This window comes from Chiloscyllium punctatum, chromosome 52 (assembly GCF_047496795.1).
Source record: "Chiloscyllium punctatum isolate Juve2018m chromosome 52, sChiPun1.3, whole genome shotgun sequence".
Classification (NCBI taxonomy): domain Eukaryota; kingdom Metazoa; phylum Chordata; class Chondrichthyes; order Orectolobiformes; family Hemiscylliidae; genus Chiloscyllium; species Chiloscyllium punctatum.
The window spans coordinates 34,961,888-34,984,944 of record NC_092790.1 but is presented as its reverse complement, the minus strand read 5'-3'; the positions used below and the strand labels follow the sequence as shown (position 1 = coordinate 34,984,944).

At 44.7% G+C, this 23,057-nt stretch overlaps 1 long non-coding RNA gene across 5 annotated transcripts in view; it reads right to left on the bottom strand.

Annotated features, from left to right (window-relative positions):
* Positions 1 to 22,689, bottom strand: part of LOC140470634 (uncharacterized) — a 32,952-nt gene extending 10,263 nt beyond the window's left edge. For 2 of the 5 annotated variants that reach the window (XR_011956567.1, XR_011956566.1), the window contains exons 1-4: positions 22,605 to 22,689; positions 20,641 to 20,747; positions 14,217 to 14,305; positions 11,681 to 11,788 (exon numbers count right to left, since the gene is read on the bottom strand). This is a non-coding gene — a long non-coding RNA (uncharacterized lncRNA). Of the gene's footprint in view, positions 1 to 5,461; positions 5,607 to 11,233; positions 11,414 to 11,680; positions 11,789 to 14,216; positions 14,306 to 20,640; positions 20,748 to 22,283; positions 22,303 to 22,604 lie in introns of those variants that run through there. The other 3 variants (XR_011956570.1, XR_011956568.1, XR_011956569.1) reach the window with 3 other exon arrangements.
* Between the last annotated feature and the right edge of the window lie 368 nt (positions 22,690 to 23,057).

The window sequence follows — 23,057 nt, the reverse complement described above, 5'->3', positions numbered from 1 at the left end:
TTTAACCAACACTATTCCATGTACGTCCATTTGCTTGTCCAATAACGACTTAAATGTACTTAAAGTTGGTGAATCTACTACCGTTGCAGGCAAAGCATTCCATACACGGACTACTCTCTGAGTAAAGAAATTACCTCTGACATCTGTCCTATATCTATCACCCCTCAATTTAAAGCTATATCTCCTCGTGCTCGCCGTCACCATTCTTGGAAAAAGGTTCTCCCTGTCCACCCTATCTAACCATCTGATTATCTTGTATGTCTCTATTAAGTAACGTATCAACCTTCTTCTCTAACGAAAACAGCCTCAAGTCCCTCAGCCTTTCCTTGTAAGACCTTCCCACCATACCAGGCAACATCCTAGTAAATCTCCTCTGCACCCTTTCAAAGCTTCCACATCCTCCTTATAATGTGGGGAACAGAACTGTACACAATACTCTAAGTGCAGCCTCACTAGAGTTTTGTACAGCTGTAGCATAACATCATGGTTCCGGATTTCGATCCCCCTGTTAATAAAAGCTAAAACCCTGTATGCCTTCTAAACAACCCCGTCAACCTGGTGGCAACTTTCAAGGAAATGTGTACCTGGACACTGAGATCTCTCTGCTCATCTACACTACCAAGAATCATACCATTAGCCCAGTACTTTGCATTCCAGTTACTCTGACCAAAGTGAATCACCTCACACTTGTCCGCATTAAACTCCATTTGCCACCTCTCAGCCCAGTTCTGCAGCTTATCTAAGTCTCTCTGTAACGTACAACATCCTTCGTCACTATCCACAACTCCACCAACCTTCGTGTTGTCTGCAAATTTACTAATCCATCCTTCTACGCCCTCATCCAGGTAGTTTATGAAAATGACGAACAACAGTGGACCCAACGCCGACCCTTGCGGTACACTACTGGCAACTGGACTCCAGGATGAACGTTTCCCATCAATCACCACTGTCTGCTTTCAGCGAGCCAATTACTGATCCAAACTGCTTTATCTCCCACAATCCCATCCTTCCGCATTTTGTACAATAGTCTACTGTGGGGAACCTTATCGAACGCGTTGCTGAAATCCATATACACCACATCAACCGGTTTACTCTCACCTATCTGTTTGGTCACCTTCTCAAAGAACTCAATAAGGTTTGTGAGGCACGACCTACCCTTCACAAAACCGTGCTGACTATCCCTAATCAAATTATTCTTTTCTGGATCATATCTCTTATAACCTTTTCCAACACTTTACCAACAACTGATGTAAGGCTCACTAGTCTATAATTACCAGGGTTGTCTCTACTCCCCTTCTTGAACAGGGGAACCACATGTGCTATCCTCCAGTCTTCTGGCACTATTCCTGTAGACAATGATGATTTAAAGATCAATGCCAAGGCTCGGCAATCTCTACCTTGGCTTCCCAGAGGATCCTGGGATAAGTTCACTGGGCCAAATGGGTTTTATCTATTTTCACACTCTGCAAGATTTCTAATACCTCTTCCTCATGAGCCTTAATCCCACCTAGTCTAGTAGCCTGTATCTCAGTAATCTCAACAACATTGTCATTTTCTAAAGGGAATACTGTTGAAAAATATTCATTTAGTGCTTCCCCTATCTCCTCTGACTCACGGTGGCACAGTGGTTAGCACTGCTGCCTCACAGCGCCAGAGATCTGGGTTCAATTCCTGACTCAGGTGACTGACTGTGCGGAGTTTGCACGTTCTCCCCGTGTCTGCTTGGGTTTCCTCCGGGTGCTCCGGTTTCCTCCCACAGTCCAAAGATGTGCAGGTTCAGGTGAATTGGCCATGCTAAATTGCCTGTAGTGTTAGGTAAAGGGTTAAATGTAGGGGACTGGGTGGGTTGTGCTTCGGCGGGGCGGTGTGGACTTGTTGGGCCGAAGGGCCTGTTTCCACACTGTAAGTAATCTAATCTAATCTAATCTAATCTAATCTAATCTAATAAAAGTAATCTAATCTAATCTAATCTAATCTAATCTACACACAACTCCCCACTACTATCCTTGATTGGCCCTAATCTTATTCGTCATTCTTTAAATACCTATAGAAAGCCTTAGGGTTTACCCTGTTTCTATCCGCCAACAATTTCTCATGTGTCCTCCTGGCACTTCTGAGCTCTTTCTTTAGGACTTTGCTGGCTATTTTGTAACCCTCAAGCGCCCTAACAGACGCTTCACATCTCATCCTAACATAAGCCGCCTTCTTCCTTTTGAAGAGAGATTCCATTTCCTTTGTAAACCACAGCTCCTGCACTCTACAGCTTCCGCCCTGCCTGACAGGTATATACTTATCTCGGACAAATAGGACCTTTTTCTTGATCTTTGAGGGTCCCTATTCTCTGCCTGCTTACTCGTTTATCCTTAGTGTATTTCTGGAATCTCTGGATTCTCTGGGAACCTATTTCCCAAAGCTCTCTCATGTCCCGTTTTTGCTCTCCTGGTTTCCCTCGAGGAGACTCCGACTGCCCCTATACTCCTCCAGGAATTTACACAAACCCAGCTGTCTGCACCTGCCGTATCGCTCCTTCATTTTCTTGACGAGACTCTCAATTTCTCTCGACAGGCAGCATTCCCTACACTACCTATTAAGGCCTTAACAGGAACATACTGTCTGTGTACTCTCGTTGTTGCAGGCCTATGGACGCAATGGCAGATGAGGACAAAGAAGCAATCATTCTCAGTAAAGAGGTGGTGTTGGGAAAGATAACAGCCGAAAGGTAGATGGGTCTCCTGGCCGTGATGGAGTGCATCCCAGGGGACGTTAACAGATGGCAGTGGGTAAATAGCAAATGCACTCGTGATAATTCACTAAAATTTGCTGGACTCTGGGACAGCTCTGACAGATTGGCAAGCTACAAATGTGATGCGAATATTTTAAAATGGACCTGTTAGCATAACTTCTTTGGTGGGGAAAATGCCCGATCTCTTAAGGAAGAAATAGTGAGCTATGTGGATAGAAATTATCTCATTGAGCAGACACAGCATCGATTCATGAAAGGTAGACTTCACTAAGATGAGTGGTAGAGCAATGTGTGCCGAGGCCACTGTAAGTCTGCACAGGGATACAGATAGGCTATGTGAGTGGGTAAGGATCTGGCAGATGAAGGACAAGATTGGGAAACGTGAAGTCATCCATTTTGGTCAGACTAACAGCAAACTGATGATGAAATGGTGAAAACTTGCAGCATGCTGCTGTGCAGAGGGAGCTGGGTGTCCTTATGCACGAATCACAGCAAGTTGGTTTTCAGGTACAGCAGGTAATTAAGACAGTGAAGGGAATATTGTCCTTCATTGCTAGAGGGATGGTTATGCTGCAGCTGTACAGGGTGCTGGGGAGGCTACACCTGGAGTACTGTGTACAGGTTTGGTCCCCTTACATTCGCAAAGATGTACTGACACAGGAGGGAGTGTAGAGGAGGGTCACTAGTTTCAGTCAGGATTTCAGAGGGTTGGCGGATGCAGAGAGATTGAGGAAACTGGTAGTATACTCATTGGAATTTCGAAATATGGGAGGTTGGATGGGAAAAAAAATAAAATTATGAACGGAGTAGATAAGATAGAAGCAGGGAGGTGATTTCCGCTAGGGGTCACTTAAACTAGGGAGCAGAGCATCAAAATAAGGGGGTATCAGATTTAGGACTGAGTTCAGGATGGACTTCTTCAGCTAAATCTGTGAATCTGTGGAATTTGCTGCTGAGTGCAGCAGTTTAGGTTATCGACTTGACTATCGTTAGGTCAAAAGGTAGATTTGTGAACAGGAAAGGAATTAAGGGTTATGGTGAGAGAACAGGAAAGTGGAGCAGAGGCCATGAAAAGATCAGCCCTGATCTTATTAAATGGAAGAGCAGGCTTGAGGGGCCATGTAGCCTACTCCTGCTCCTCTTTCTTATGTTCTTATGTTCCCACTTTCCAGCCTGGGAATAGCAAAGGAATACCTTGTACTGTCAAAATTCGCCTTTGTCCAATTTAGAACACCATTTAGATCTGGTCTATTATTTTCTGTAACTATTTTAAAACTAGTAGAATTATCAAAGAACCCTGACAGCGTGGAAGTAGGCCATTCAGCTCATCACAACCACACGGACCCTCAGAGACTCCTACCTTACCACTGCATTCCCCATGGCTAATCCACCTAGCGTGCACATCCCTGAACAATATGGGCAATTCAGCCTGGAATATCCACACAACCTGCATATCTTTAGATAATGGGAGGAAACCAGAGCAAATAGACGAAACCCACGCAGATAGTAACAACAAGGTGATGATCCCTTTCTTATTTCCCAGTTCCACCAAAATAACTTCACTGGACGTACTCCCAGGAATATCCTCCCTCAGCACAACTGGAATGCTACCTCTAAACAAAAAGGCCACTCCGCCTCCTCTCATGTCCCCCTTCCTATCCTTCCTCTTGCATCGATACCCTGGAACATTACGCTGCCAGTCCTACCCATCTCTGAGTAACGTTTCTGTAATACCCATGATATCCCAGTGCCACGTTCAAAACCATACCCTGAGCCCATCTGCCTTTCCCTGTCAGGCCTCTTGCATTGAAGTAAATGTAGTGTAACTTGTCAGTTCCACCTGGTTCTGTGCCTTGCCCTTGCCTGTCTTGACTGTCTGACTTCTGAACTGTACCAGCCTCAGACTTACCTCTTTTATCACTATCTCTTTGGGTTTACCCTTACTGGATTAATGCCACCTGAGTAACACTAGCAAATCTCCCTGCCTGGATATTAGACACTTTCCAATTCAGGTACAATCCATCCTTCTTATGCAGGTCAACTCTACTCCAGAGGAGCTTACAATGATCAAAAGATGTGAATCCTTCTGCCCTACACCAGCTCCTTAGCCAATCATTCATCCCCTCCATCCTGCTATTCCTACTCTCACTAGCATGTAGCACCAGAAGTAATGCAGATATTATGGTCGAGGACCTACTTTTTTATATTCCAGGCTAATTTGCTATATTCTCTCATCAGGACTTCATCTCTTCCCCTTCCTATGTCATTGGTACCAATGTACAATGACCTCTCACTGGTCATTCTTCCCTTTGAGAATATTCTGCTACCTGTCCGAAACATCCTTGATCCTGACACCAGGGAGGTACCACCCCATTCTGATGTCTGTCAGCTACAGAAAGGGCAGTCTGTGCCCAACTACAGAGTCCCTTATCATCCTTGAGCGTTTGGAATCTGATATACCTCTCATTATAGTCGAGCCAGTCTCAGTAGCAGTAACTTGGCTGTCAGTGCAAAATTCCCCTGAGAGTCTATGACCACCTACATTATCCAAAATAGTATACTTGTTTCAGATGGGGATAGCCACAGGAGACTCCTTCTCTACCTACCTCCCTCTCCTACCTTTCCGAGAGGTAACCCATCTACCTGACTGTATCGGCAGTTTTTCGGCCTGAAACTGCCACCTATCACACATCCTGACTTTTGTAAATTCTTCATTACCATTAAGCACCGCTCCATCTGATCCATGTGATCCAAGAGGATTTGCATCACTTCCTGTAGGCTATCCTCAGGATCATTCAAACTCCCCCTACTCTCCTCCAGGAAGTGTACATCACTGTACGAATGGCCATCTCTGCACCTTAATCTGTAGACCCAGAAAAAGGCAGAGTCTTACAGCTTTACAAAAGACTACTCTCGAATACATTAGTACCTGTATTTTACATTTAAAACATTCAACCAAAAGATCATAACAGAGGCACTTAAACTAGTAAACACTCACCCTACTGAATGTTGCAGATTTGAAAAAGTAAAACAGAGTAAGATTTACCTTTGAAGAGACTGAAACCCACTGAGCTGATCCCCGGCTGTGAGTCACAGACATACAGCACGGAAACAGACCCTTCAGTCAAACTCGTCCATACCGACCAGTTTTCCGAACCTAATCTCGTCCCATTTGCCAGCACTTGGTCAATATCCCTCTAAACCCTTCCTATTCATATACTCATCCAGATGCCGAATAAATGTTGCAATTGTACCAGCCTTCACAACTCCCTCTGGCAGCTCATTCCATAAACACAACACCGTCGCATGAAAAAGTTGCCCCTTAGGTCCCTTTTATATCTTTTCCCTCACGCTAAATCTATACCCTCTAGTTCTAGACTCCCCCACTCCAGTGAAAATCCCTTGTCTATCTATCTGATCCATGCTCATGATTTTATAAACCTTTGAGATCACTCCTCAGCCTCTGACGCTCCAGGGAAAACAGCCCCAGCCTGTACAGCCTATCCCTATATCTCAAATTCTCCAACCCTAGCAACATCCTTATAAATCTTTTGTGAACCTTTCAAGTTACACAACATCTTTGTGATAGGTGGAGAACAGAATTGCGCACAATATTGCAAGAGTGGCCAAACCAATGTCCTGAACAGCCGCAACATGACCTCCCAACTCTCTTACTCAATACTCTGACTAATCAACGAAATCATACCAAACACCTTCACTATCCTATCTACCTGCGCCTCTACTTTCAAGGAGCTATGAACCTGCACAGCAAGGTCCCTTTGTTCAGCAACACTCCCCAGGACCTGACCATGACGTGTATCAGTCCTACTAAGCTTTGCTTTTCCAAAATGCAGCACCTCGCACTTATCTGAATTGAACTCCATCTGCCACTCCTCAGCCTATTTGCCTATTTGATCAAAATCCCATTGAAATCTGAGGTAACCTTCTTCACTGTCCTCTACACCTCCAATTTAGTGCCATCTACAAACTTACTATCTATACCTCCCGTGTTCACATCTAATTCATTTATATAAATGATGAGAAGTAGTGGACCCAGCACGATCCTTGTGGCACTCCACTAGTCACAGGCCTCCAGTCTGAAAAATAATCATCCATCACCACCACACTCTGTCTTCTGCCTTTGAGCCAGTTCTATATCCAAATGGCTACTTCCGTGAGATCTAACCTTGATAACCAGTCTCCCATGGGGAACCTTGTCGAACACCTTACTGAAGTCCATATAGATCGCATCTACTACTCTTCTCTCATCAATCCTCTTTGTTACTTCTTAAAAACCAGATCGAGTATGTGACACATGATTTCCCATGCAGAAAGTTATGCTGACTATCCCTAATCAGTCTGTGCTTTTCCAAATACACGCAAATCCTGTCGCTCAGGGCTCCCTCCAACACCTAGTCTAGCACAGCATCTGTAGTTCCTGGGCTTGTCCAAACTGCCTTCGTTAAATAGTAGCGCCGTATTAACCAACCCGCAGTCTTCTGGCACCTCAGCTGTGACTATCAATAATACAAAAATCTCAGCAAGAGGCCCAGAAATCACTTCCCTCGCTTCCCACAGAATTTTAGGGTACAACTGATCAAAGCCTGGGGATTGATCCATCCTTTATGCGTTTCCAGACATCCCGTACTCTGTAGTATGGACATTTTTCAAGATGTCACCATTTATTTCCCCACATTCTACATCTCCCGTGTCCTTCTCCACAGTAAATACTGATGCAAAATATTGCATCTTGATAAAACAAACGAGGGCAGGACTTACACTAATTAAAAGTAAGGCTTTGAGTAGTGATATGGAACAAAGCTACTGAGAGGTACAGGTCTTCTTAGTCTGTGTCACATGTAGACAGGGTGATTAAGAAGGTGGTTAGCACACTTATCTTCATTGCTCAGACCTCTGAGTACCAGAGTTGGGAATTTAGGTTGAGGCTGTACAGGATGCTGGGGAGGCCTCTTCTAGAATACTGTGTCCAGTTCTGGTTGTGCTGTGATAGGAAGGATATTATTAAATTGGAGCGGATTCGGAAGAGACTAACCGGGATGTTGCCATGAATGGAGGGATTGTGTCACAAGGAGAAGCTGGATAGGCTGGGATGCTTTTTCACTACAGCGTAGGAGGTTGAGGGATGACCTTAAAGGATTATAAAACCATGAAGCGTGTAGATAAGGGGGAGGGGGGGATTCAAGACCTGGGTGCATACAATTTGAAAATAGAGGAGAAAGGTTTAAAAAATAAATTGGTGATTTATTTTTACCTTTACATGTGTGAAGTGAACTCCCAGAAAAAGAGGCAGCTGTGAATACAATTACAATGTTTAAAAGACATTTAGACAAGTCCATAAATAGGAAATATTTGGATGAATGTGGACCAAGCGGAGGCAGGTGCGATTAGATTAGTTGGGAATTATGGTCAACACGGACTGGTTTAACCACAGGGTCTGTCTCTGTTCTGTATCATTTTAAGACTCAAACTCTCGCTATCTCTGAATTCCTCCATGCTCACAACTCCCCAGATCACTGTCACCTCATCCAGACTAAACTCTTCCTTATCTCTAGAAATCCTCTCTCGCCTCAGAACCATCACTATCTCTGGTATCACAAGCATCTCTGTAACATCCTCCAATTGCCTCCCATCTCATCACCCACCCTCACGATCTCTAATCTTGACAACCCCCACAAATCTGTCCTTCTCCACAGTAAACACTGATGCCACTCGTTTAGTATCCCCCCCAACAACTCCATCTCCTGTGTCTTCACACATAGGCTGCCTTGCTGATCTTTGAGGTGGCCTATTCTCTCTCTAGTGACCCATTTGCTCTTAATGTATTTGTAAAAACCCTTTCCCTATTCGCCAAAGCGGTCTCCTGTCCCCTTTTTGCCTTACTGATTTTCCCCTCTTTCCTTAAACTGATGCCCTCTAGTCTGTGATTGCCCAACCCTGGGGAAAAAAGACTGAGTACATTCATTCGGTCCATGCCTGTCATGATCTTATACACTTCTGTCAGATCCCCCTCAACCTCATACAGGCTAAAGTAAAATATCCCAGCTTGTCCAAACTCTCCCTATAACTCAGACTATTGAGACAGTAACATCCTTGTATATGTCTTCAGCCGTCTTTCCAATTTAATAACACACTTCCTATAGTAAATTGAAAGGAAAACTGAACATTACGCTACCAGTATGGCCTCACCAGCATCCTATTAACTGTAACGTAATTCCCTGATTTCGATACTCAGTGATATGCACTGCTGAAGGCCAGTGTGTCAAAAGCTTTCGTCATTGTCCTGTCTACCTGTGAATCAACTTTCAGAGAACCATGCACCTGTAACATCTCTGTAACATTCTTGCCTCTATACTCGAAGGATGTTTGTGATTTTTGGATTGGAATAAATGCAAAATATTACATCTTGGTAAAACAAACGAAGGCTGGACTTAGACTGATTAAAAGTTGGGCCTCGGATAGTGATATGGAACAAAGAGACCGAGGGGTTCAGATCTTTGAACTATGTGTCACATGCAGACAGGGTGGCTCAGAAGGGGTTTAGCACATTTGCCTTCATTGCTCAGATCTTTGAATATAGGCGTTGGGACATTATGTTGAGGTTGTACAGGATGTTGGGGAGGCCTCTTCTGGAATACTGTGCCCAGTTCTGCTTGTGCTGTTATAGGAAGGATATTATTAAATCGGAGCAGGTTCAGAAGAGATTTACCAGGATGGTGATGGGAACGGAGGGATTGAATTATAAGCAGAGTCTGGATAGGTTGGGTCCTTTTTCACTGGAGCACAGGAGGCTGAGGGGTGAACTTATTAGAGGTTTATAAAATCCTGAAGAGTTTTGGTAATGTGAACAGCAGGTGCCCTTTCCAGGAGGGGTTGCGATTCAAGATTGGGGACATCCTTTTCTCAAATTAAAAAGTAAGGCTTTAAAAAGAAGTTCCGATGTTATTTTTTGTTTTTGCACAAGAGTGGTTCACATGTGGAATAAACTTGCAGAGGACGTGGTAGATGTGAATGCAATTACAATTTCAGGGTGTCACAGTGGCTCAACGGTTAGCACTGCTACCTCTCAACACCAGGGACACAGGCTCAATTCCTGTATTGGGTGACTGTCCATGTGGAGTTTGCATATTCTTCCCCATGACAGTGTGGGTTCCTCCAGGTGCTGCCGTTTCCTCCCACAATCCACAGATGTACAGGGGAGGTGACCTGACCGTGCTCAATTGCCCATAGTGTTCAGGAATGATTGGGTTGAGTGAATTAGTCGGGGTAAATGTAGAGCAAAAGGGTAGGGGAATGGGATTCTAATAGGAAAAAAACATTTGGACCCGTATATCAACAGGGAATGCTAGGATGGACTTGGACCAAGTGGAGGCAGGTGCGATTAGTTCAGTTCGAATTTATGGTCGACACGGACTGGTTGGACCACATGTTCTGTGTCGATGCTGTGTAACTTTATGACTCGTTACCTCTGTAAATTCCTCTATGTTTGGAACTCTCCCTATCAGTGCCATCTCATCCAGCCTTACAAATATTCCTCATCTCTATAATTCCACTCCAGCCTCAAAATTCAAAAACCTCTATCACAAATCTCTCTATCTCTGTAACATCGTCCATCCTCACAATCCTTTCCAACTTGCATCTCCTCCAGCTTCATTATCCTCCCCCTGTCTAATCCCCTCCAGTCTCTCAAAGCTCTGCTATATGTGCCTTTCTTTATTTCCAGCTTTCAGGATGCCCAATGTTTATTTCTCACTTGATGATTGCCCTTTACAATTCCTGCGCTGAGCTTCTGAATTTCCTCTTAAATCTCTGCGTCTCACTTTCCTCCCAAGAAAATCGACCAATCATGTGTCATCTATTCTAGTATCACCGTTTCTGACCTGATGTCCAATGGAGCCTGTCATATTCCTATAATAAACATCTCAGCGGTCTACAGAACAGAAAAACGCTCTGGTGGTCCATCGAATCTGAGAGAAAGAAAACTACGACTGAAAACTACCACCATACTATTATCCTCCTCTATTTTCCAGTACATGTGGAAAAGTGTCATCTATCATGGCATAGCAAGTGCACACTAAATACATCTCAAATGATTTCGGGATTTGTGTCTCCCACCCTCACAGACAGTGAGGTTTAGTGCAAGTGTTGCTCGATGATGACATCACCCACAGGAACACAGAGCAGCTGGGTCTGTGCAAACCAGAGTTTGCCCACACATTGGGAAGGATGGCAGGGTCCCTGAGAGGGGGCACAGGAGAGTTACCAGGATGGTTCAAGGAATGGGGGATTTTAGTTGCAGGGACATGGGTGTTGTTAATACATATCAAGAATATCCATCTACAATAGATGGACTCTTGTTCTCAACCTCTCCCCTTGCCTGGGCTGTGGTAACCTTCAGGTTAAACCACCACCAGACATCTCTCCCTAATGAGAGAGCAGCCCTATGGTCTGGTAGGACAATGCTGACTTTACCTTTTACACAGTGATGCCACTGTGCATCGGGGGTGGAGAGAGGGAATGCTGAAGGTGGTGGATGGGACACCACTCAGGCACAGTGCTTTGTCCTGGAGGATGTTCGCTTTCTTTAATACTGTTGAGGGCTGCACTGATGAAGGCAAGTGGAGAATGTTCCAACACGATCCTGATGTGTACCTTATAGAGAGCAAACAGACACTGGGGAATCAGGGGTTTGGGGAAACTGAGGTGTTCTCGTTGTAGCAAAGGAAATTGAGGGGAGCTGAGAGACAAGTGCTTACAAAACATATACAACAGGATGTTAAACCTTGCACTCATCAACTCATCATAAAAGGATTACTGGACACATATTTAAGATTTTGGGGAGATCTATTGACAGGACGGTTTGATTCAAAGGAGAATTTTTATGCAGAAAATGGAATTGAGCTGGAACAAAATACTCACACACAGTGCAAATATCCAGGTCCTGAGGTCCTGATGAATGGAGTAATTCAATCAGAGTTTGGCATTACAGTTACTGAGATTGCCATCTGAATATCCACCTGTAGTATCCTGTAATACAAATTTATAAAATCTGTCACTGTCAGTTCAGGTTAGAAACTCACACCATCCCCTCCTCCTGGTCCAGGATGACTGTACATATTACCCCTTGTGGAGGTCAGTAGTCAGTTCAGGGGGAAATCTGTGTGGGTTTCTATGATTTTCCAACTTGGGACTTCATGTGACTGAACAGGGCAGATCTTTGACACATGGGACAGAATGTTCCAAGAGTCAGTGAGATTTGGAGAGCAGGATTTCCTTCCTTTTCTTTCCTTCCGTTCTGCCGCTGTGCCTCATCAATAAGACATGGGGGGGGGGGGGGGGGGGGGTGAAAGGCTCATGCAGCTCGATGGGCAAGTTGTCTCCATTCTGACCAAAGGGCAGCAAGATCCTCCCAGTCATTCCAAAGAGTCTCTCTGAAAAGACAGCAACTCAGCATGCTTCCCACTGCCTGGTGCTCCCTGGAAAGATTTAGAAGAATGAGGGGGGAGTCTCCTAGAAAATGTAGAACAGTAAAATTCCAAAAGGATTATAAACAGTTTACAGAGATGGATTCGGAGAAGTGGACAAGTTGGTAAATGGAGCATAACTTGGGATAATGTGAAGTTGTTCATTTTGGAGGAGGTAATAAAAGAACAGAGGACTATTTAAATGGTGGAAACTGTAGAAAGCTGCAACACAAAAGGGACCCAGGGGGTAACTGTGCAGGAAACACAGAAAGCTAGCACACAGTTACAACAGGTCATCAGGAAGGGGAATGGAATATTATTCCTGATTTCAGGGGATTTGCAGTATAAGCGTTTGGAGTATATACCTGAGAGCCACTTTATATATGCGAGTGAGACCACATATGGAGTAATGAGAGAAATTTTGGTCCCTTTATTTAAGGAAATACATCACTTCATCGGAAGCATTCAGAGAAGATTTACTGGGATGATCCCTGGTTTGCAGGGACTATCTTTTAAGAAAAGGCTGAAGAAGTTGGGACTGGACTCATTGGATTTGGGGGAGAATGAGAGGCGATCTTATTGAAACATAGGCTTATTAAGGGGTATGTCAGGGTAAATACTGAGAGGATGTGTCCCATCATGAGGGATCCTAGAACCAGATTCTGGGTCAGTTGCAGAATCAAGGGTTCTGTTTTAGATTTGTCAACTTTAATGCAACACAGACATGGGTAAGGGGTTTCAGTAGCAATGGAGCTGGGGTGAGGTGGAGAAAAGCAACATTTTAGAGATTGGAATTCCAGGTGTTTGCAATTGTGTAGATGTCTGATCAGAAGGTTACCTTGGGGTCAGAACATGAGAGCAATATTGTTAAGTTCTGCCTCAGGCATTTCCCAGTAAGAGGGAGGGGCTGAGCAGTAAGGGAAAGTAATTTGTAATAGCAACTGAAGGCAATGGGTTTAACCATTGCAGTGTTTCAGTGGAGGAAATTGCAGCCAATCGAGTGGTAAGCAGTTTGATGAATGAGTAACAGTGGAGCAATAGAGAGGGATGATAGGGAGAGAGAGCTGGGCATCGTCAGTGTACATGGGAAACCAATACGATGTCACCTCCTGGCAGTGTGTAGGTGAGATACAGGAGGGGACAAAGATAGATCCTGGATGGACACCACAGATGAGGAATTCAGAAAGGAAAGGGAGAGTGGAGATGGAGCAGGATTTTCCAACAACCTTGAGGTCAAGTATTAGTTCTTAGCAGAATTGGAGAGAAGGACATAACCAGAAAAGACAGACAGAACAACGAAAAATATTTGTGAATTGGGGAGGGGGAGTGATGAGGAGGGGCCCGACTCCAAAACTGCTATTTCTACATCAGTGACATCACCCAACTCCACCCTAGTCTCAGCCCATTTACTGAAATACTCGTCCATCCCTGTGTTATCTCCAGACTACGTTATCCAAACACAGTCCTGGCCAGCCTCCCACATTCAACTTACATATAATCCCAAGAGTATCGAAAACCCTCCTGCCCGAGTGCTCACTTGCACCAAAACTTGTTGATTCATCAAAAGGCTCCTTCCAAGCAACAATTTAAAATTCTCTCCCTTGATGTAATTCCTGGCTGTGAACATCCCTGTCTCCCTGAACCACACAACCTGTGAGATCCCAACAACTCATTTTCTTTCAGACTCCCAAAGATGCATTTATGTATTGCTTCACCAGTCTGGCTGTTTCGACACGGTCAAGGGAACAAAGTCTGGAAATCGCACCCTGACCCTCTCAGACTGGCCTCCTCCTTTAATGTATTCCTGAAAACCTGCTTATTTGGCAATACTTTTGATCACCTGACCTAATATCCCCATCTGTGGCCTTATGTCAGAAATTCTCAATTTCTGTGAAATTATAAAAATGATAAAAATACAAACCGTTGTTGATTTGCACACACATTGTCAACTCTTCACTGTCACTGAGTGAATAATCTGTAACATCTCTTACCCAAGTCACCACACCAACTGCAGCTGTACAAGGAAGTCAAACATCACCCTCTCCACAGGCAATGGGGCTTTGGCATTAATCACTGGTGTCTGTGGAGAGAGAAACACATAGTTGATATTTCAGGGAGTGCTAAATGCATTACAGGAAGTGAGAATGTTGCAGAATTTGATGGTCAGAAATGGAAGGAAAATGCACTCTTTTGTTGAAAAAAAGATTTATTCACTGGCAAAGATACTGTGGAAAATTTAGTCCGTTGAGAGAGCAGCACATTGTCAGGGGTTGGGCAGCAGAGGAAAATTAACTTACAAAAGGTCTGTGAAAGTAACAGTAAAACACTAAACAAGCCAAACAGCCTGTGCCCAAAGACTTTAACTCCCCTTCCTGCTCCACCAAAGATATGCAGGTCCTGGGCCATCTCCACCGCCAAATCCCAGGCATCTGATGGCTGGATGAAGAACGCCTCATCATCGGTGTTCAGATCCTCCAATCACATGGGATCAATGTGGATTTCACCAGTTTCCTCATTTCCACTCCACCCACCTTATCCCAGATCCAGCCTTCCAACTCGGCACTGCCCTTTTGACCTGTCCTACGTTTCCATCTTCCTTCCCACCAATCAGCTGCTGCCTGACCTGCTGTGCTTTTCTAGCATCACACTCTTTGACATTGAAAACATCCTGACTCTGACACTGTGTAAATCCTGCCCTATCACTCCCTGCCAAGGAAGGCTGTGCATGCGTCCCCCTACAGCTTGCCCCTCTCAAAGTTGGCAGCCACACACATGTCCCGTGGATCACTGCCCCCAATAAAGATGGCGGCGATCACTCACACCTTTCACCATTTGAAGCATTTTCCCGTTTGCCACAAACACAGGCCTGGGATTTTCAAATTTGTGTTTTCCGATGTGCACTAAGTTCTGTAAAACGTCTCAGCCCGTTCCATTAAAATTTCCTTCTCTTCCTGATCAATATGTCTTTCCTTAACCATGCCCTGCACCTTCACACATTTCCAATGCCTTGATCACAACATTACAGTGCTGCCAGTGAAGCTTATCACGTGGTATCACTTTATTCCTGATGAAGGGCTTTTGCCCGAAACGTCGATTTTGCTGCTCCTTGGATGCTGCCTGAACTGCTGTGCTCTTCCAGCACCACTAATCGAGAGGCTTATCACGTGGTTGAGTGTAGCCACGCCCCTCATTCACTCAGACCAACCGGCACTACCTTGTCTTTCAGCACCGTCCCCATCCTTTTATTGGTCCTGCACTGAGATCAATCACCAGAGGCCCTTTGTGGGCTGGAGCATGCTCAGTGCTTCCTGCTTTTGCTGCTGTTTATCAGGTATAAGAGAGAGAGTGTTCATTCCTGTTTCTCCTAATGTCAGACATTAACAACAACGACCTGCATTGTATGGAGCCTTTCACACTGACAAATCTCCTAAAGTGCTTCACGAATGCTGGAAATGTTGATTAAAGAGAACAACTTTAAGATACATCTTTGAGGAGTATAGAGGGGGTTGGGAAGGATATTTAAGAGATTTTTAGATCAGACAAACCGTCTAAAGAGCAACCCACCCAGACCAATTCCCCTACATCTAACACGACGGGCAATTTAGCATGGCCAATTCACCTAACCTGTACATTTTTGGACTGTGGGAGGAAACCGGAGCACCCGGAGGAAACCCACGCAGACACTGGGAGAATGTGCAAACTCGACACAGACAGTTGCCTGAGGTGGGAATAGAACCCGGGTATCTGGCGCTGTGAGGCAGCAGTGCTAACCACAATGCCACCGTGCCGCCCATCTGCAACTCTGTCCTCTGCAGCTCCAATCATGGAGTGATGTCTGTGGAGAACAGCTTACGACGTAGACAGTTAGTGGCTAACCGTAGTTTAGCAACCCCATGTCCTAGCCCCCCTACCCCACACACCAGTCCTTGTTCTCACAGCCTGTCATTACACACTACCTATGGTTAGCCACTAACAGCTAGTAGCCCTCCCCCAGCTAGATCGTTATCCACTCCTTTATCCAACCCTTCTTCTCGCTCTATTCCCACCTATCCTTTAATCCTTACATCCTCCCCTAAACCCTTCCCTCTGCATATAAACCAACATTTTTTTCTCTCAGTATCAGTTCTGAGGAAGGGACACCGGATCTGAAACGTTAACTCTGATTTCTCATCACAGATACTGCCAGACCTGCTGAGCTTTTCCAGAACCTCCTGGTTGTTTTTTCTGATTTACATCTTCCACAGTTTTTTGGTTTTAATTTACCGGGAGTTTGTAATTATGGTCCCACAGCCTCTGTCCCAGTCTCTGCTGTCTCTCCCAACCCCACCCAGTGACACGGCACCTGCACAGCTCATGGACCTGTGTCATCTTGCTGGCCACACCCCTCATTCACTCCCATTGGCTGCAGGACCACACAGACTCTCCTCCCATTGGTCTGGAGCTGCCGTCAATCAGCCAGGCCCCATTGTGATGAGAGTGGAGGGCTAATCCCTCTCTCTGCCCTGGGATGAGCTTCATCATTCACAGTGAATGGGGCAGTACCACAGAGCACAGGGCCTGGGGGCTATTCAGCCCATTGGGGCTATTCAGCCCATTGGGGCTGTACTCTCTCCCTCTGGAGATGCTGCAAATCTGTCCCAAATCCCCTCCTATTTGCCCACAGCCCCCCAAATCTTTCCTTAAAAATTAAAATTCCAAGTCTCTTTCAGAATACCTGCTGAATCTGTGTCATTCAGACTGTTCCAGATGCTCAGAACTTACTGAGTACAATAATGTTCACATTTTCACTTTGTATTATTTGCCAATTACTTGAAAGTAGTTACTAAAAGTTATGACAGTGTTAACAATTCCTCTCTCTCCTCAAATTCAAGACCTTGGAACCAAATCTGCACCAGGTCAAAATCACTGTTTCACCTTCTCAGCTCCAAGGACAATTATCTGTGCTTCAGCTTGCTCTCCACAAAAGAGGAATGCATCTTAGTTTATTAACGTCATAGACATATACAGCACAGAAACAGAACTTCGGTCCAATTCATCCATGCCAACTAGGAATCCTAAACTACTGGAGTCCCATTTGCCAGCTATTGGCCTGTATCCATCAAAACCCTTCCTGTTCACGTACCCAATCGGATGCCTTTTAAATGTTGTGATTTTATCAGCCTCCACTACTTCATCTGGCAGCTCATTCCATACACACACCACACTCAGCTTGAAAACGTTGCCCTTAGATTCCTTTTAATCGTTGCCCTCTCAACCATGTGCTCCAGTTTTGGACCCATCTAACCTCAGGAAAAAGAACCCCGTCTGCTCACCTTATCCATGCCCCTCGTGATTTTATAAATCTCCATGAAGTCACCTCTCAGTCTTGGACTCTCCAGGGAAATTAACCCCAACCTATTCAGCCTCTCCCTGTAGCCCAAATCCTCCAAACCTGGCAACGTTTTTGTAAATCTTGTCCGAACCTTTTCACGTTTCACAACATCCTTCCCAGAACAGGGAAAATCAAACTGAAAACAGAATTCGAGAAGTGGCTTAATCAATGTATTTTAAATGTTGTAATTGTACTCTCCTTCACCCCTTCCCTTGGCAGCTCACTCCAAACATGCACTGCCCTCAAACTGTCCAACTCTGGCAAAGTCCTTGCAAACATTTTCTGAAATGTTTCAAGTTTCACAACATCATTCCTGGAACAGGGAGATTGGAACTGAAAACAGAATTCCAGAAGAGCCTTAATCAATGTCCTGTACAGCAACAACATGACGGAGAGCATAACAAACGCTGCAGTCACTCCCTTACCTACCTGTGACTCTACTTTCAAGGAACTATGAACCTGCACTCCAAGGTCTCTTTGTTCAGCAACACTTCCCAGGACCTTACCAGTAAGTGTATAAGTCCTGCCCTGATTTGTCTTTCCAAAATCCAACAGCTAACATTTATCTCAATTGAACTCTATCTGCCATTCCTTGCTCCACTGGCCCATCTGATCAAGATCCTGTTGTATTCTGAACTAACCTTCTTCGCTGTCCACTACACCTCCAATTTTGGTGTCTTGTGTAAAGCTACTAACCATATCTCATATATTCACATCCAAGTCATTTATATAAGGACCCAATAATTGATCCTTGTAGCACACTGCTGCTCATAGTCCTCCAGTCCACAAAGCAAATCTCCATCATCACCCTCTGTCTCCTACCATCAAGCCAGTTTCGTACCCAAATGGCTTATTCCCCTTCATTCCATGTTATGTAACCCTGCTAACCAGTCTGCTTTGTGGAATCTTGTCGAATGTCCATATAAACAACGTTCACAGCCTGGTTTAATCAATTTTCTTTGTCACTTCAAAACATTCAGTCAAGTTAGTGAGACACGATTGTGCACGTACAAAGCCACATTGAGAACAGTCAATAATTATTCCTTACTTTTCCAAATAGATGGATATCCTGTCCCTCAGAATCCTTTCCAACAACTTGCCTGCCACTGACTTCAGGCTCACTATTTTCTTGTTCCATGGCCTCTCCTTACCACCTTTTTAAAAAAATGGCACCTCATCTGTCGCTATCAATGATACAAATACCTCAGGAGAGGCCCAACAATCACTTCCCTAGATTTCCAGAAAGTTCCGGGATACATCTGATCAGGTCCCAGGGCTTTATTCAACTTGATGCAATTCAAGACATCCAGTAACACCTCCACTGTAACATGGATACTTTTCAAGTTCTCTCTGTTTATTTCTCCAAACTCTCGAGCTTCCATATCTTTCTCCAGTAAAAATGACGTGAAATATTTCCATATCTTTCCCACCCCTGGTGGTTCCATAGACAGCCTCGTTAATCTTTAAGGGGTCCTATTCTCTGGTCCAGTTAATCTTTTGTCTGTGATATATTTGTTTGATCTCTTTGGATTCTACTTAAACCATTTCCTGAAGCTATTTCATGTCAAACAGCATCAGCAGCAAGCAACAGAGCTAAACGATCCCACAACCAATAGATCAGATCGGAGCTCTGCAGTTCTGCCACACCCAGTTGTGAACGGTGATGGACAATTAAATAACTCACTGGAGGAAACATCACAGATATCCCCACCCTTACCGGTGAAGGGGTCTCACACGCCCACGCACCAGATAAGATGACAGCATTTGCAGCAATCTTCAGCCAGAAGTGCAAAGTGGGATGATCCATCTCAGCCTTCTCCAGTGATTTCCAACATCACAGATGTGAGTTTTAAGCCAGTTTGATTCAGTGTGAATAACATCAAGAAATGGTTAAGTAGTGCAAAGGCTACGGGCCCTACCAATATTCTGGCAATAATACTGATGGTTTGAGCTCCAGAACTTGCCACCCACCAAGCTAAGGACCGCTCCAGCCCTGGCATCCAGCGACAATGTGGAACCTTGCCCAGGGATGTTCAGCACAAAAACACAGGGCAATGCAACCCAAGCAATTTCCATCTATCAGTCCACACTCGATCAGCAGTAAAGTGATGGAAGATGTCATCAACAGGGGTATCAAGCAGCATCTGCACAGCAATAGCCAGCTGAGTGACACTCATTTTAGGCTCCACCAGGGTCACTCAGCTCCCGATTGTGTTACGGCCCTGATTCACAACCTGACAACCAGCTGAATCCCAGAGGTGAGGTGAGGGTGACAGCCCAGTCCCACTCCAAGATCACTATTTCTAGCTGATTCTACCCTTGTCTCAGCTCATATACTGTCATCCACCTTGTGTTATCTCCAGACGTCAGTATCCAAACACACTCCTGGCCAGCTTCCCACATTCAATCTCCCTGTAATCTAAAGAAAAACTAAATCTCTGCTGCCCAAGTACTCCCTCGTACCAAAACTTGTTGATCCATCACAAGGCTCCTATTCATAATCAACAACATAGAGCCACAGAGACGTACAGAATGGAATCAGACCCTTCAATCCAACCCGTCCATGCCAACCAGATATTCCAACCCAATTCCGTCCCACCTGCCAGCATCCGGCCCACATCCCTCAATTTAAAATTCTGACCCTTGATTTAATTCCTGGTTGTGATCATCCCTAGCTTGCCGCATCACACATCCGTGAAGACCTCGACAACCCATTCTGTTCGAGACTCCCAATGATCTATTAATTCATTACTTCACCTGTGTGGCTGCTTTTACAGTTGCCAAAGCATCATTTTCTGAAATTCGCAGCCAAAACCTCACAGGTCTGCTTTCCTCCTTTAAGACATTCCTCAAAGCCTGCTTATTTGGCAATGCTTTTGGTCACCTGACCTAATACCATCAGTCTCTGACCTTATGTCTAAAGTTCCCAATAATATTTTTGTGAAATTATAAGCATGATGATAAAACTACAAACTGTTCTTGATTTGGACATTACCTTCAAATCATCACTGTTGCTGTAATGAATACTCTGTAATATCTCTTACCTAACCACATTGTGGGAGTACCTTCACCACACAAACTGCAGCTGTACAAGAAAGTCAAACATCACCCTCTCCACAAGCAACAGGACTTTGGCATTAATCACTGGTATCTGTGGAAGGAGAAACACAGTTGATGTTTCAGGCAGTGCAAAACAGATTACAGGGAATGAAAATGGTGCAGAATTTGATAGTCCGAAATGGAAGGAAAATACACTTGCTTATTGGAAAAAAGAATTCTTGAGTGTCAAAGATTTTCCAGAAAGAAAATTAATAAGCAGCACATGGTCAGGGGCTGGGCGGCAGAGAAAAATTAACTTACAAAAATGTCTGTAAAAGTAATCGTAAAATACGAAACAGACCAAAAATACACCCATTGTTTGATACTGAGCAAGCTAGATATTGACAAAGTGCTCATAAGGGAGCCCAGAGATGAAGTAGAGCTGTAGAAGCTGTTATGATCCCACAGTCAAAGAGACGTATTGCACCGACACAGACCCTTCGGTTTAACTCATCCATGCCAACCCGGTATCCGAACCTAGTCTATTCCCATTTGCCAGCACTTGGCCCATATCCCTGTAAACGCTTCCTAATCATATCATGTGTCTATTTAGATGCCTTCAACAAGTTTTAATTGTACTAGCCTCCACCACTTCCTCTGGCAGCTCATTCCACCCACTGCATGAAAGAGTTGTTCTTTAGCCCCCTTTGAATTTTTGCCCCGTTAACCCTAAAGCAATGTCCTCTACTTTTGGACACCACTACTCCAGGGAAAACACCTTGTTCATTTACCCTGTTCATGCTCCTCATGATTGTATAAATCTCCATAACATCACCGCTCAGCCTATGGCACTCCAGGGAAAACAGCCCCAGCCTTTTATGCCTCATCCTGTAGCTCAAATCCTCCAACCCTAACAACATCCTTGTAAGTCTTTTTTGAAACCTTTCAAGTTTCACAGCACCCTTCTGATAGGAGGCAGGCCAGAATTGCACACAATATTCCAAAAGTGGCCTAATGAATGTCCTGTACAGCAACATGACCTCCCACATCCTATATTCAATGCTCTAGCCAAAAAAGGAAAATACACTGAACACCTTCTTCATCATCCTATCTACCTGCAACTTGACTTGGAAGTACTGTGAACCTGCAGTCCAAGGTCTCTTTGTTCTGCAAACGTCTCCAGGGCCTTTCCATTCAGTGCATAAGTCCTGGGCTGAAAAACGTATTGCTGGAAAAGCACAGCAGGTCAGGTAGCATCCAAAGATCGGGATAATCGACATTTCGGGCATGAGCCCTTCTTCAGGAATCCTGAAGAAGGGCTCATGCCCGCAATGTCGATTCTCCTGATCTTTAGATGCTGCTTGACCTGCTGTGATTTTCCAGCAACACATTTTTGAGCTCTGATCTCCAGCATCTGCAGTCTTCACTTTCCCCTAGTGTATAAGTCCTGCCCTGACTTGCTTTTCCAAAATGCAGCACCTCACATTTATCTAAATTAATCCGTATCTGATCAGTATTTCACTGTAACCTGAGGTAACCTTCTTCCCTATGCACAATACCTCCAATTTTGATTGACCTGCAAACTCAGTTACGATAGCAAGTCCTTTAAATGAATGACGAAACAAATCCAGAAATAAACATTCATTACTCTGAGTTTGAATGTACTCTGTGTAAATCCTGCCCAATGACTCTGTACCAGAGAAAGGCTGCACATGCGCCTGGCTGCACCTTGCCCCCTACAAAGATGGCGGCTGCGCACGTGTCCAGTGAATCGTTGCCCCGAATAAAGATGGCGGTGCTCACTCAGGCCTGCAGCCGCGCTGAGGCAATTTCCCTTTTACTACAAACACGGGACTGGGAAGTTCAAATTTGTGTTTTCCGACGTGCACAACATGCTTGTAAAACCTCTCCCCTCATAGCAATACAGTTTTTCTCCCGTTTCCCTCTGTTTATTTGTTTCTTTCCTTACCGTATCCTTTCGCTCCATAACTTCCGGAAAATTCATTACAGCGACTCTCCGCTGCGCGCGAGGGTAACCACGTGGTTTAGTCTAGTTCTGCCCCTAGTTCACTTTGATTGGTTGGAGGACCAACCTCCCCTGGTCCTCCAGTTCCGCCCACCGTCCTTTCATTGGTCCGGTGCTGACATCAATCACCCGGGGTCCCTTTGTTGGCTCGAGCATGCACTGTGCGTCCTGCTTTCGCTGATATGTTGGGTAATGTGATGGGAGAGTTCACTGAGGGGAAGGATCCCTTTGTGTGAGCTCTGCAGTAGATTTCCTTGATTCATGGAGGGAATTCCCTTCCTACTCATGACTGTATCGCTGTGATTGATGAATCAATGCCATCTGAACCAGTACATAAACACACCATTTTCACAACATCTGAGATCTTCAGCACATTGTATCACACTCTTCTTTGGA